This window comes from Pseudoliparis swirei, chromosome 4 (genome assembly GCF_029220125.1).
Source record: "Pseudoliparis swirei isolate HS2019 ecotype Mariana Trench chromosome 4, NWPU_hadal_v1, whole genome shotgun sequence".
NCBI classification, from domain to species: Eukaryota; Metazoa; Chordata; class Actinopteri; order Perciformes; family Liparidae; genus Pseudoliparis; species Pseudoliparis swirei.
The window spans coordinates 23,308,654-23,318,143 of record NC_079391.1 but is presented as its reverse complement, the minus strand read 5'-3'; the positions used below and the strand labels follow the sequence as shown (position 1 = coordinate 23,318,143).

The 9,490-nt window shown below is 39.4% G+C and overlaps 1 long non-coding RNA gene across 3 annotated transcripts; it reads right to left on the bottom strand.

The window, feature by feature from the left end:
- Positions 1-2,523: 2,523 nt before the first annotated feature.
- LOC130192750 (uncharacterized) lies at positions 2,524-5,553 on the bottom strand. 3 transcript variants are annotated; one of them, XR_008831436.1, is made up of 7 exons: positions 5,309-5,552; positions 4,646-4,670; positions 4,241-4,403; positions 4,024-4,112; positions 3,607-3,653; positions 3,398-3,476; positions 2,524-3,081 (listed from the first exon to the last, which is right to left on the bottom strand). It is a non-coding gene; the product is annotated as an uncharacterized LOC130192750 (long non-coding RNA). The 3 variants fall into 3 exon arrangements; XR_008831435.1 differs by having other exon boundaries at positions 3,398-3,653; positions 5,309-5,553; XR_008831434.1 differs by lacking the exon at positions 3,607-3,653 and having other exon boundaries at positions 5,309-5,543.
- Positions 5,554-9,490: the final 3,937 nt, after the last annotated feature.

The window sequence follows — 9,490 nt, the reverse complement described above, 5'->3', positions numbered from 1 at the left end:
ACGCCAATAACAAACAAGTAGCCACACACCTCACATGGGATAAATAACTCGGCACACCTGGTGAGAGCAGATTCAGCTGGTTAACAACATTTGGAGCATGATGAGTTGACTTTATTTTTTTTACTTGATGAATTAAGAGAAAAAAATGAGGGAATGTTGCTGTATGAGGTCCATTCTGCCGTAAAGACAGGCGCAGCAGGCTGGAGTTACAGTTTGCGTGTTCTTTTGTGTGTTTACAAGATGCAAGAGAGGATTAGCCAGATAATCAATGGAGACATGGGAAAACTCTCAGAAAAAGGTGATAGCCACCCTTGTCACGACCCTTTCTTTCTTTCTTTCTTTCTGGTGTGTCGTGTCCGACACCAGGTATCGCTGTCCCAAAGAGTTTGGAGCTCCATTCATGAAGTTGACATTTTAAATATTATAATAAATAACAGAAACACTGCTTGCAAAAGTCCAACTCCTCTCTCTTTCAGACACAAACACACACACACACACACACACACAAACACAAAGAGTGAGTCATTCCTCGTCTCTCAATACAAAAGTCAAAATGTATTGGAAAAAGATCTGTGTCATCATCAGTGTTGGGAGTAACGCGTTTTTTACTGTAATTCCACTACTTTTAGCGGTAACGAGCGTGTAACGAAGTATTTTTTAAATCAACTAACGCAGTTACAGTTACTGAAATTTAAATGAGTTCGTTACTCGCGTTACTCTCTTTTGTGAAAAAATGAACACTTGAAGACAAGCTAGGCTACTTTAGCTGCTTCTGATCTGACATCGCAGGACCTTGGTGGCGCAATGATATTGTAACGTCTCGGACGTTATGGACTGATGACACGGAGACGGGACGACGTTATTATTCCTCCCTTTATTGGGCATTCACCAACACAGACAGCGTGCTCCTCTCAGCTCAGCAGCTCGAACATCAACAACAACGGTACCCGTCAACCACCCGTAACTTCCGTTTTCCGACAGGTTAACCCCGCCTCCCCTCTACTCCGCCAATCACAGGCACGCCTCCCCTCTCCTCCGCCAATCACAGGCACGCCCCCTCGACCAGCACGCACGGTGCCACACTGTGATTGACAGCCACTTCCAGTGTTGCCAGGTCCGCGGTTTTTGCCGCTGGTTGAATTTTGTGTCCGCTGGTTCGGGTAGACCTATTTTACATGCAAATTACATGAATATCTTTAAATAAAAATCCATATTTTAAATGAAATAATTTATTTATACCCAAATCCTATCAAACTGACTCCAGATCAGCACGTACACGCCTCACTAGCACCCCCCCCCCCCCCCCCTCAATTATATGCAGCACCTCAAGGCACCTTTGTTTTCTCTTTTAATTAGTGTTAATACTGTAGGCCAATCACTTTTATTTCATTGGGCCTAATGTGGTTTAAAAAAACACTGTTAAATCACTGAGACAGTTATTTTGTATTAAGTTAACTAAAAAATGGACTTTTGTACTCCTGCTTGATTTGAAGGCCTGTTGCCCTGTTGATTGCAATAAATAGGTCTACAACATATGTTTATTGTGTTTGACTGTTCAGTACTGTTCATGACATTAAAAAAGCAGACATAAAAGTAACTTAAAAGTTACTTTCCCGAGTAACTAATTACTTTTGATATACAGTAACTAGTAAAGTAATTCAATTACTTTAAAAAGAAGTAACTAGTAACTATAACTAATTACTAATTTTCAGTAACTTGCCCAACACTGGTCATCATTAACAAAATTCTCAACTATGTTTTTATCCAACGAAGTATTCTGTGCGCTGGTGATCAGCCTTTCAAAAACAACTTTCACTGTGGTCAAAACACTGTTTGCTTTATGTCACACAAAGGAAGGCACGCACATGAATTTACACTTAAATGACCACAATCACATTAACTTCTATTTTTTCCCTTGTTTTTGGTGGTAGTGAGATCATACACTGTAAAATGTAATAAGTTAACTTTACTTGAAAAAGGTGAGGAAACCGATTGCCTCACATTTTCTAAGTAAAGTAGCTCAATAATTTTAAGTTCTTAAAACTAAAAATAAATGAGTTTCGGCAACTGATGTAATTGGAGTAAACATAAGTTAAGTCAACTCATAATATGTCAGTTCAGACAACTTAAATGATACGAGTGACGGTAACTTAAAATCTTTAATCATGTAATAAGTTGACTTTACTTGAAAAAGGTGAGGAAACCGATTGCCTCAAAATTTCTAAGTAAAGTAGCTCAATAATTTTAAGTTCTTAAAGCTAAAAGAAACTAAGTTTAGGCAACTCATGTAATTGCAGTAAACATCAGTATAGTTAACTTAACAATTATTAGTTAGGTTAACTTCAAAAAGACAACTTAAAAGATCCAAGTTATATTAAGTAAACAGTACTAATAAGAACTAGTTAACTTTAATAGTCAATGAGATCCCATTACTTAGAAATAGTGAGGAAACCGATTGCCTTAAAATGATCAAGTAAGCTGAACTAAAAACTGTAAGTTGTTGAAACAAAAGAAGGAGAACAGTTACAATGGAAGACAACGTTTATTTAGAAGAAAAACACATGTTTTAAAACTCAAACAACGTGCTTAAAACGCTGAACATGTTGCCAGATTAGGTTTTGTAACGCAGAAATATGATGAACACAGCATTTTCGGCATTTGCTAAATTTAACTGCAGAAAAACAACAAAAACAGACATTTTCTATAAAAGAGTTCTATTGGAGATAGAAGGGTGAAGTTCTCGGGCCTGACTGCACATCATGAACACAGTCCCTTACGGCATCAGTAGATTTTTGAGTGATTGTATTTTAGGGTTTTTGGTCCAAGTCAGAAGCACTCTATGAATAAATTCAGAAGGTGTTCCTCACTCGTTGAGGATACTCCAAATTCAGGGGTAAATAAGTCCGAAGAGTAGCCACACGGCACGGGAAGATTATCACGGTCACCCATCACGACTGTTCCTCCCAAAACGATGGCAGTAGTTGTAGACTCCAGGTCCAGCGAGTGAGGAGGCCACAATGTCTTCAGCACCGTCAGGGTCCCAATGGAGGTGTGGGACACGTCCAGAAGGTCATCAGAGTCCTAATAACAAGAGCAGCATAAAAAACACAATTACATGTCAAATTTCACGTTGCATTTCTATGGTAGAACACACAATGGTTACTTGGATTCTGATATTATTAGATAATCAAGTGAAAGATGCACAGGAGTGAGTGCGATGATTAATTCATTGATCATGTGATTCACTGAATGATTGCAAAAGCTAATAATAAAGAATATGAATTATCATATTTACAAATAGGGATATTTGAATGGAACAACAATAATAGAGCAAATGTAAAAAAACAGAACGTAGAAGGGCCTGAGAACAGGTCGATGCAGTTGCATCACAACAAACCCCGATCAGGACCCTTTGGTGGCATCTGCTGTGTTTCCATAGGGTCAAGTCGAAGCTTCATGCCATCCTAAACTCACACCTTCAATAAAGAAAGACCAACGTTTAATACGTGGGCAACCAACCATATTCGTGGTAAACATCCACATTTCTTTGTCACTGCTGCTTCTGGGAAATGTGCTCCTACCACAGGAGGCTGAACAGGTACCTACCATCTTCAGCCGTCACACCTGCATCATATTGGCTGCTCCTGAACCTCCTGTGGCAGGAGAGCGAGCGTATTGCCCAAAAGCAACAAAGAAATAGCGATAATGTTACAAGTGAAAACCCATTTTTGGTAACAGGAGATATTAGTAGAACCCCTCTACCATCATGCAGACATGTGAAGGTGTACAGATGCCCATTTAGGTGTGATATGATTTGTAATTTTTTATTTTGAAGGCCTTTGGGTTTTGAATGGCGCGACTAGAGAGTTGCAACTGGACCCGACTGGAAAGACGGGAGATCCCACTAAAAGGGCCCCAATCAGGGATAAGTGAATCAAAAAGTATAGAAGCACTGATTGGAAGAGAAGTATATTGGGCATCCTGTGGTGTGGAATTAAATAATTTTGACTAAAGTCTACTTACAAATTCTTGAAGAAGTCTGCGTTGTCATCTCCAAGGATGACGGGAGAGCCAGGGAGGACTGCTGTTCACCTCCCAGTCACATCTGTACTCTAAAAAAATATTTTAAACACACACAATTCACAAGTGTTAAAGGACAATCATTTGACAGCTCTGCATGCAATGCTGTGACAATACTTTATTAACCACATAAAGAAAAATGACTGCTTGAGAAACTTACCCCAGGTGTGACTTGTTGCAGATATTCAATTTTCTGTCCGACACTTTCCCCCTCTGGGTTTTGAACTTCTCCAGGAAGCGAGGAGTGTATTTGTCGAGATCTTTGAAGAACTCTGATTGCAACTCAGATTTTTGCTTGATAAGTGACAGAATTCAGCCAGAATCTAACAGAAAGAGAAATAAATTAAGATTTAGTCATATTAGACCTACAGTACACACATTACAACATGATACATCACACTGGGCAGAAAACTAGTGGCTTCTAGATTGAACAGATTACATCAGCTCCCCTCATCAGCCCTTCATGGTCGTCACAGGAGACACTCTGTGTGAAGACATGGACTCAATCTGGCAACGCTTCCATGTGTTATGCAGTAGTGTGTAGAAGAAAATAAGCAATACTTACAATTCATTGCCAGGTTTTTCAAAGCCTACAAAAGAAACAACAAAAGCAATTAGTCAAACTGCAAATAACTCCTCGTCAAAATGCATTTTTACGGCTAAAAAGCCATCAGTTTAATGGAAGATTTCACAGACAAATATGATTAGAAATGCTTATCCTAGATATAGATAGATAGATAGATAGATTGAAGTCATAAATAGTCTGTAGGGAGGTTGGCAGGGAGCTTAGTTTCAAACTTGCTATTGGTTAGAATGGATGTCATTTCCAGTAAATATCACAAAATAGGAAATGATGTATAAGTAAAAAATTAAAAAACGTTGTACCACATTCGCTGTGGCCGAGAAGTTCTCCATCATACGGTTGTGGTTGAATTATTCCTCGTTACATTCAACCTAACATTGCATTCACTCTTAACTCAGTGACAGTAGCGTTGTGTGACTCCCGTAGTGCTGCGTTAATGCACACGAGTGAGACAGCCACGACGATGTCCGCCATTAACATTGTGACTCGTTTGTTTTGAACTTTTGACGGTCTAGCTAGCTTACATTAAACGCTTCGTAAAGTTAAGATTCAACTACGAATATACATATGAACAATATGGCGAAGATACGACGATGTTTACTAAGGACATGAACGGCAAAACGTTATTGAGACGCTGAAACTTACCTGAAAGTAACTCGCACAGTGCACTGCCTTCTCGCTGCCGCCAATCTGTCTCGGCCAAAGAACGTCTTCAGTGGTCGACTGCGCATGCGTATTCGAGCCGAGTGCTGCCGAGTGCGCCCGAGTTTCTTCCGAGTCCGCCTCACTCATTTTTTTAAAGTAAAGCTTACTTGAGATAATAAGTTTAATAACTTTACTCACCAAAAAGTGTTCTTTACTAAGTTTCTTAAAGTAAGGTCAACAAAGTAAGCAGAAATGAGTAAAGCTCACTAATTTTTTTAAGTAAACTTTACTATTACATTTTACAGTGTAAAATATGAATCATTGAAAAACTTCAATGGAAACTTCCAAAGTAGATAAAACCAGTATGGTGCTTACAGAACATTGAGCTACTTATTCAGTCTCTCTTTGAACTTTTGGTGATTTTTGGAACAGTGGAAAGAAACCCAACACAAGACCATTTTGATCAGTTTGTTGTGTTTCTTTTGAGTTTGAAATGTGTTTTGATAGTTAGAGAGATGAAATGACAGTTGGAAAAGTGGAACATATAACCTGCATGCTTTAGATAATATATTCACATCAACACATCAGCAGTGCGCTTAAAGAAGGGGAGAAAACTATCAAGACAGACGAAGACAAGATGTTGGTGGTAAAGAGGTTAAGGAGCCGCCGATCAGACCACCTCCACCTGCTGGATGGGCTCAGCCCAGCAGCTGCGTAACGGCGTGTGACTAAATCTGCTGCTGAATACCTGCAGATCGACAACCAATAAAACCTGCTGTGCACGTGTGCCTCCTAAAGCCGCTCCGTCCGTGTTGCATGTTGGGAAACTTGAACTCCAAGGCAGCACAGCATTCATTTGGGTTTGTCTCTCTTCCCCTGCGCTGAACGTTTCAATTGTTATGGATACAAACATCTGTTTGCAATTATCTATAACATCCCAGACAGCACTTGACAGATGGCAAACATCAACATCAACACAAACAAGTATTGTTCATGTTCAGGAAAACGGCTTTGAAGACTGGTATTTAGCTTCGGATTGTTTCAAACGATGCAGATTTATGTCTTACCGGAGACACTTTGCGACTGGAAAATTCACATTGTGACCAGATCGCATCAATTCATGTCGGTTTAGCTTCATCATGTGCATGGGGGGGGATTTAGGGACCTGATTAGATTAACAAGTCACTGGCGCAAACGCGGTGCTCGTGTACGACTCGTCGTGGCCTTCGTCTCCGCTGTGTGTGCAGAGGCCCCGAGCTGAGGCGCATCTGTCCGGGCGGATGCGTCGGCGCTCTGCAGCGTTCTGCGAGGCATTGTTTTCTGGGACTTTGGTGGCGACAGACGATGGATTAAACAATGAATAAGTGATTTATTAGCTGCCGCTGTCACGCTGGTTAGATGGATTACTACAAGACACCTCTGACCCCACTTACCAGCCCTGTGTTTCACCGCAGAGGTGTGTGCGTTTGTGTGTGTGTGTGTAGGTGGCTGCGCTGGCCAGCTGTAATCTTGTGACAGGATGAGACTAGTTGATCAATTGCCTAATGAACACTGTATTTCATTGGGCCAATGAAGTGAGAGGTGCTCGCCAAGCCAGGGGTTGGCTCTCGGGGCCGAGGAGGGAAGCGGTTCCTCCTAAAAAAACAACAACACTTTCACCCTTTGTTAAACTGCGAGGAGAAAGACGTGCATTTCATGCTGTGTGATTCATTGTTTGTAATTTTGACTAATTGCATTATCATCTGAGATGATTGGTTTGGACAAAGAGAAAGCAAACTGAAATTGACATGGCTGCAGAAGGAAGAAGTCAAGCAGGGGATTAGAAATGCAAAAAATGTCACCCAACTAAACTCTTCCCACATATTTCTTCAATCAAATGATAATCGAAATGATTTACATTAGTCTTCAATATTTGTATTGTTTAATCTGCCTCCTTTTTTTGTCTTTTTCAGATGCTCTTGTTGATAGGATTACTTCTCTTGTATTGCCCGTCTCATCATTCATTAAAAAGAGAAAATGTAAGATTGTTTTGTTTAAAAAAACAATTGTCTCCGATTTTTGGCACTCCTTTTTCATTAGTTGTTCCAGCCGTGTCTTTATGAACATGTCACTTTGTGAATGTTTTGTGTGTCCAGCAATGTTAGCATCATTTAGTTTCCTGTGCAGCTGTCTTCCAGGTTCTCACAGAATCGTCCTTGTCCTAAAAAAATATAAAAAATAAAAGTCGGAAAAAGTTGTCCTTGTAAAAGTGGTCGACAAAATAACAGCAATGTCTGATGATCAAATGCAAACTGAACAGAAAGTCATGAAAGCCTCAAGCGCGTACAGTAGAGTTGAATTAACTCCTGATGCTATGGAAGAGACATTTAAAAGGAGCATTATAACTGAAATATTAAAGGTGATATTTGAACTATAGGTTTATTATCTTCATCCTCCAGGAATCTCAGGCAGAGTTTGTCCCTCCCTCGCATGTCTCCTTCCTGTCCCTGTGTTGTCTGCTCTTGCCGTGTGTGTGTGTGTGGTGTAGTTTTTCCTCCTTCCTGGCGTCTTGGAGCTTTCCATTTCATTTAACTATTCTTTATTTCTGTCATTTATATATTTATTTGATGTATTGCATTATAAATCATCCTTCTATCTGTTATATATATATATATATATATATTTTCAACTGTGTATATACATTTGTTTTCATTATTAGTTATATACTGTATATATACAGTATATAGACATTATACAGTTAATAACTAATAAAGTATGTATATATATATATATACGAATAAAGAATACATACAGTATATACATTATTTCTGTTTTATTAGTTGAAGGATTGATTGTCATATGTGAGGCAAAACTGTGTATTTGTTGTTTTGGGTTCCATAAATATAACTTGACTTCACCAGAGGGTGTTATCGTCATGTAGTCTACTCCTTGTGGTCTGTAAAAAAATGGTGACTATTTTTACTTAATTTTTTGAGTAATTTGCCATTGATTATATGCTGAACATGCATTATAGCACATTACTCTTTATATTCCTAATCACTTTCAATTACATTCATAATTTATTTTTTCAAAAGCCTATGGAATATGCAGTCGTTATTGTAATGATAATTGATTGTAATTATTTAAAAAAATATTTTCTTTCTGAAGTCATCAAGGAATCAATGTAGCATAAACATATGCAACTAGAAGACTTGTTTTATGCTTCCATACCTTACGTTGCATAACATCCGTTATGTGCCATCCATAACTGTAATAACAATATGCAGAAACAAAATAATACATGCTTCTAAACTAAAAAGCATTAAATGGTACCCTAGAATTGACCTCTTCTTCACAGCCACACACACACACACGCACACACACTTCATTCAGTTCCTTCCGCTTTGATGAGCTTTGGCAATAAAAAAAGGGGCACAAAAGGATAGGAGGGCTTTTCGTACCTTGATGGCTGCTGACTTTGTTATGAGACGTGTAATAAAAGAAAGTAATATGCTTTAAAAATTAAATAAGACTTTAATTGTCACCACCATGAAAACACACGCCTTTCCAAAGAGGTAATTAAATGTCCTCATCGCATTGGAGGGAATTAAAATAGGTTATTTTATGCGTTGCTTTATTTTTGATTGAATCTTGTCTTGGGTGGGTGAGACAGTGGAGTTATCCATTTTTCTCTTTTTTAGATGCCCTGGCGGATTGTTCAGTGATGGAAAATTCAAAGGACCAGAGAGAAAGAGAGGAGGTGGAGGAGGGTAGAGATGACAGAGACAAATGCCTCTGCATTGACAGCTGTCCCCCATTTTTCGCACAGACAGACATACAAATGAGGACCACAAATCAAACGAATCCCTCTCAGATTAATCCCCCCCACACACACACCTGGCTGGCACGGAGGGGCAGGAATCGGCAGGACTGTGGACTGATGGAAGCGGATGGATCTTTTGACTGATAAACTGTATCAAGACCAAACACTTCTGCATCAGATGTTAAAATAATCGACGCTCGCTCACGTGGGGAGGAGGAGTGCACGTTTGCTAAAAAGCAAATGCATTACTGCTCCATCAGGACATTTGAAATGATAGTCATCCAACGGTTAGCTCCGGACCCCTTTCCCCACTCACTGGTTAACGTTTGACATTTGAAAAATCGTCAGGTGATTCATGGTGTGAGAGCTATTGGGGTGAA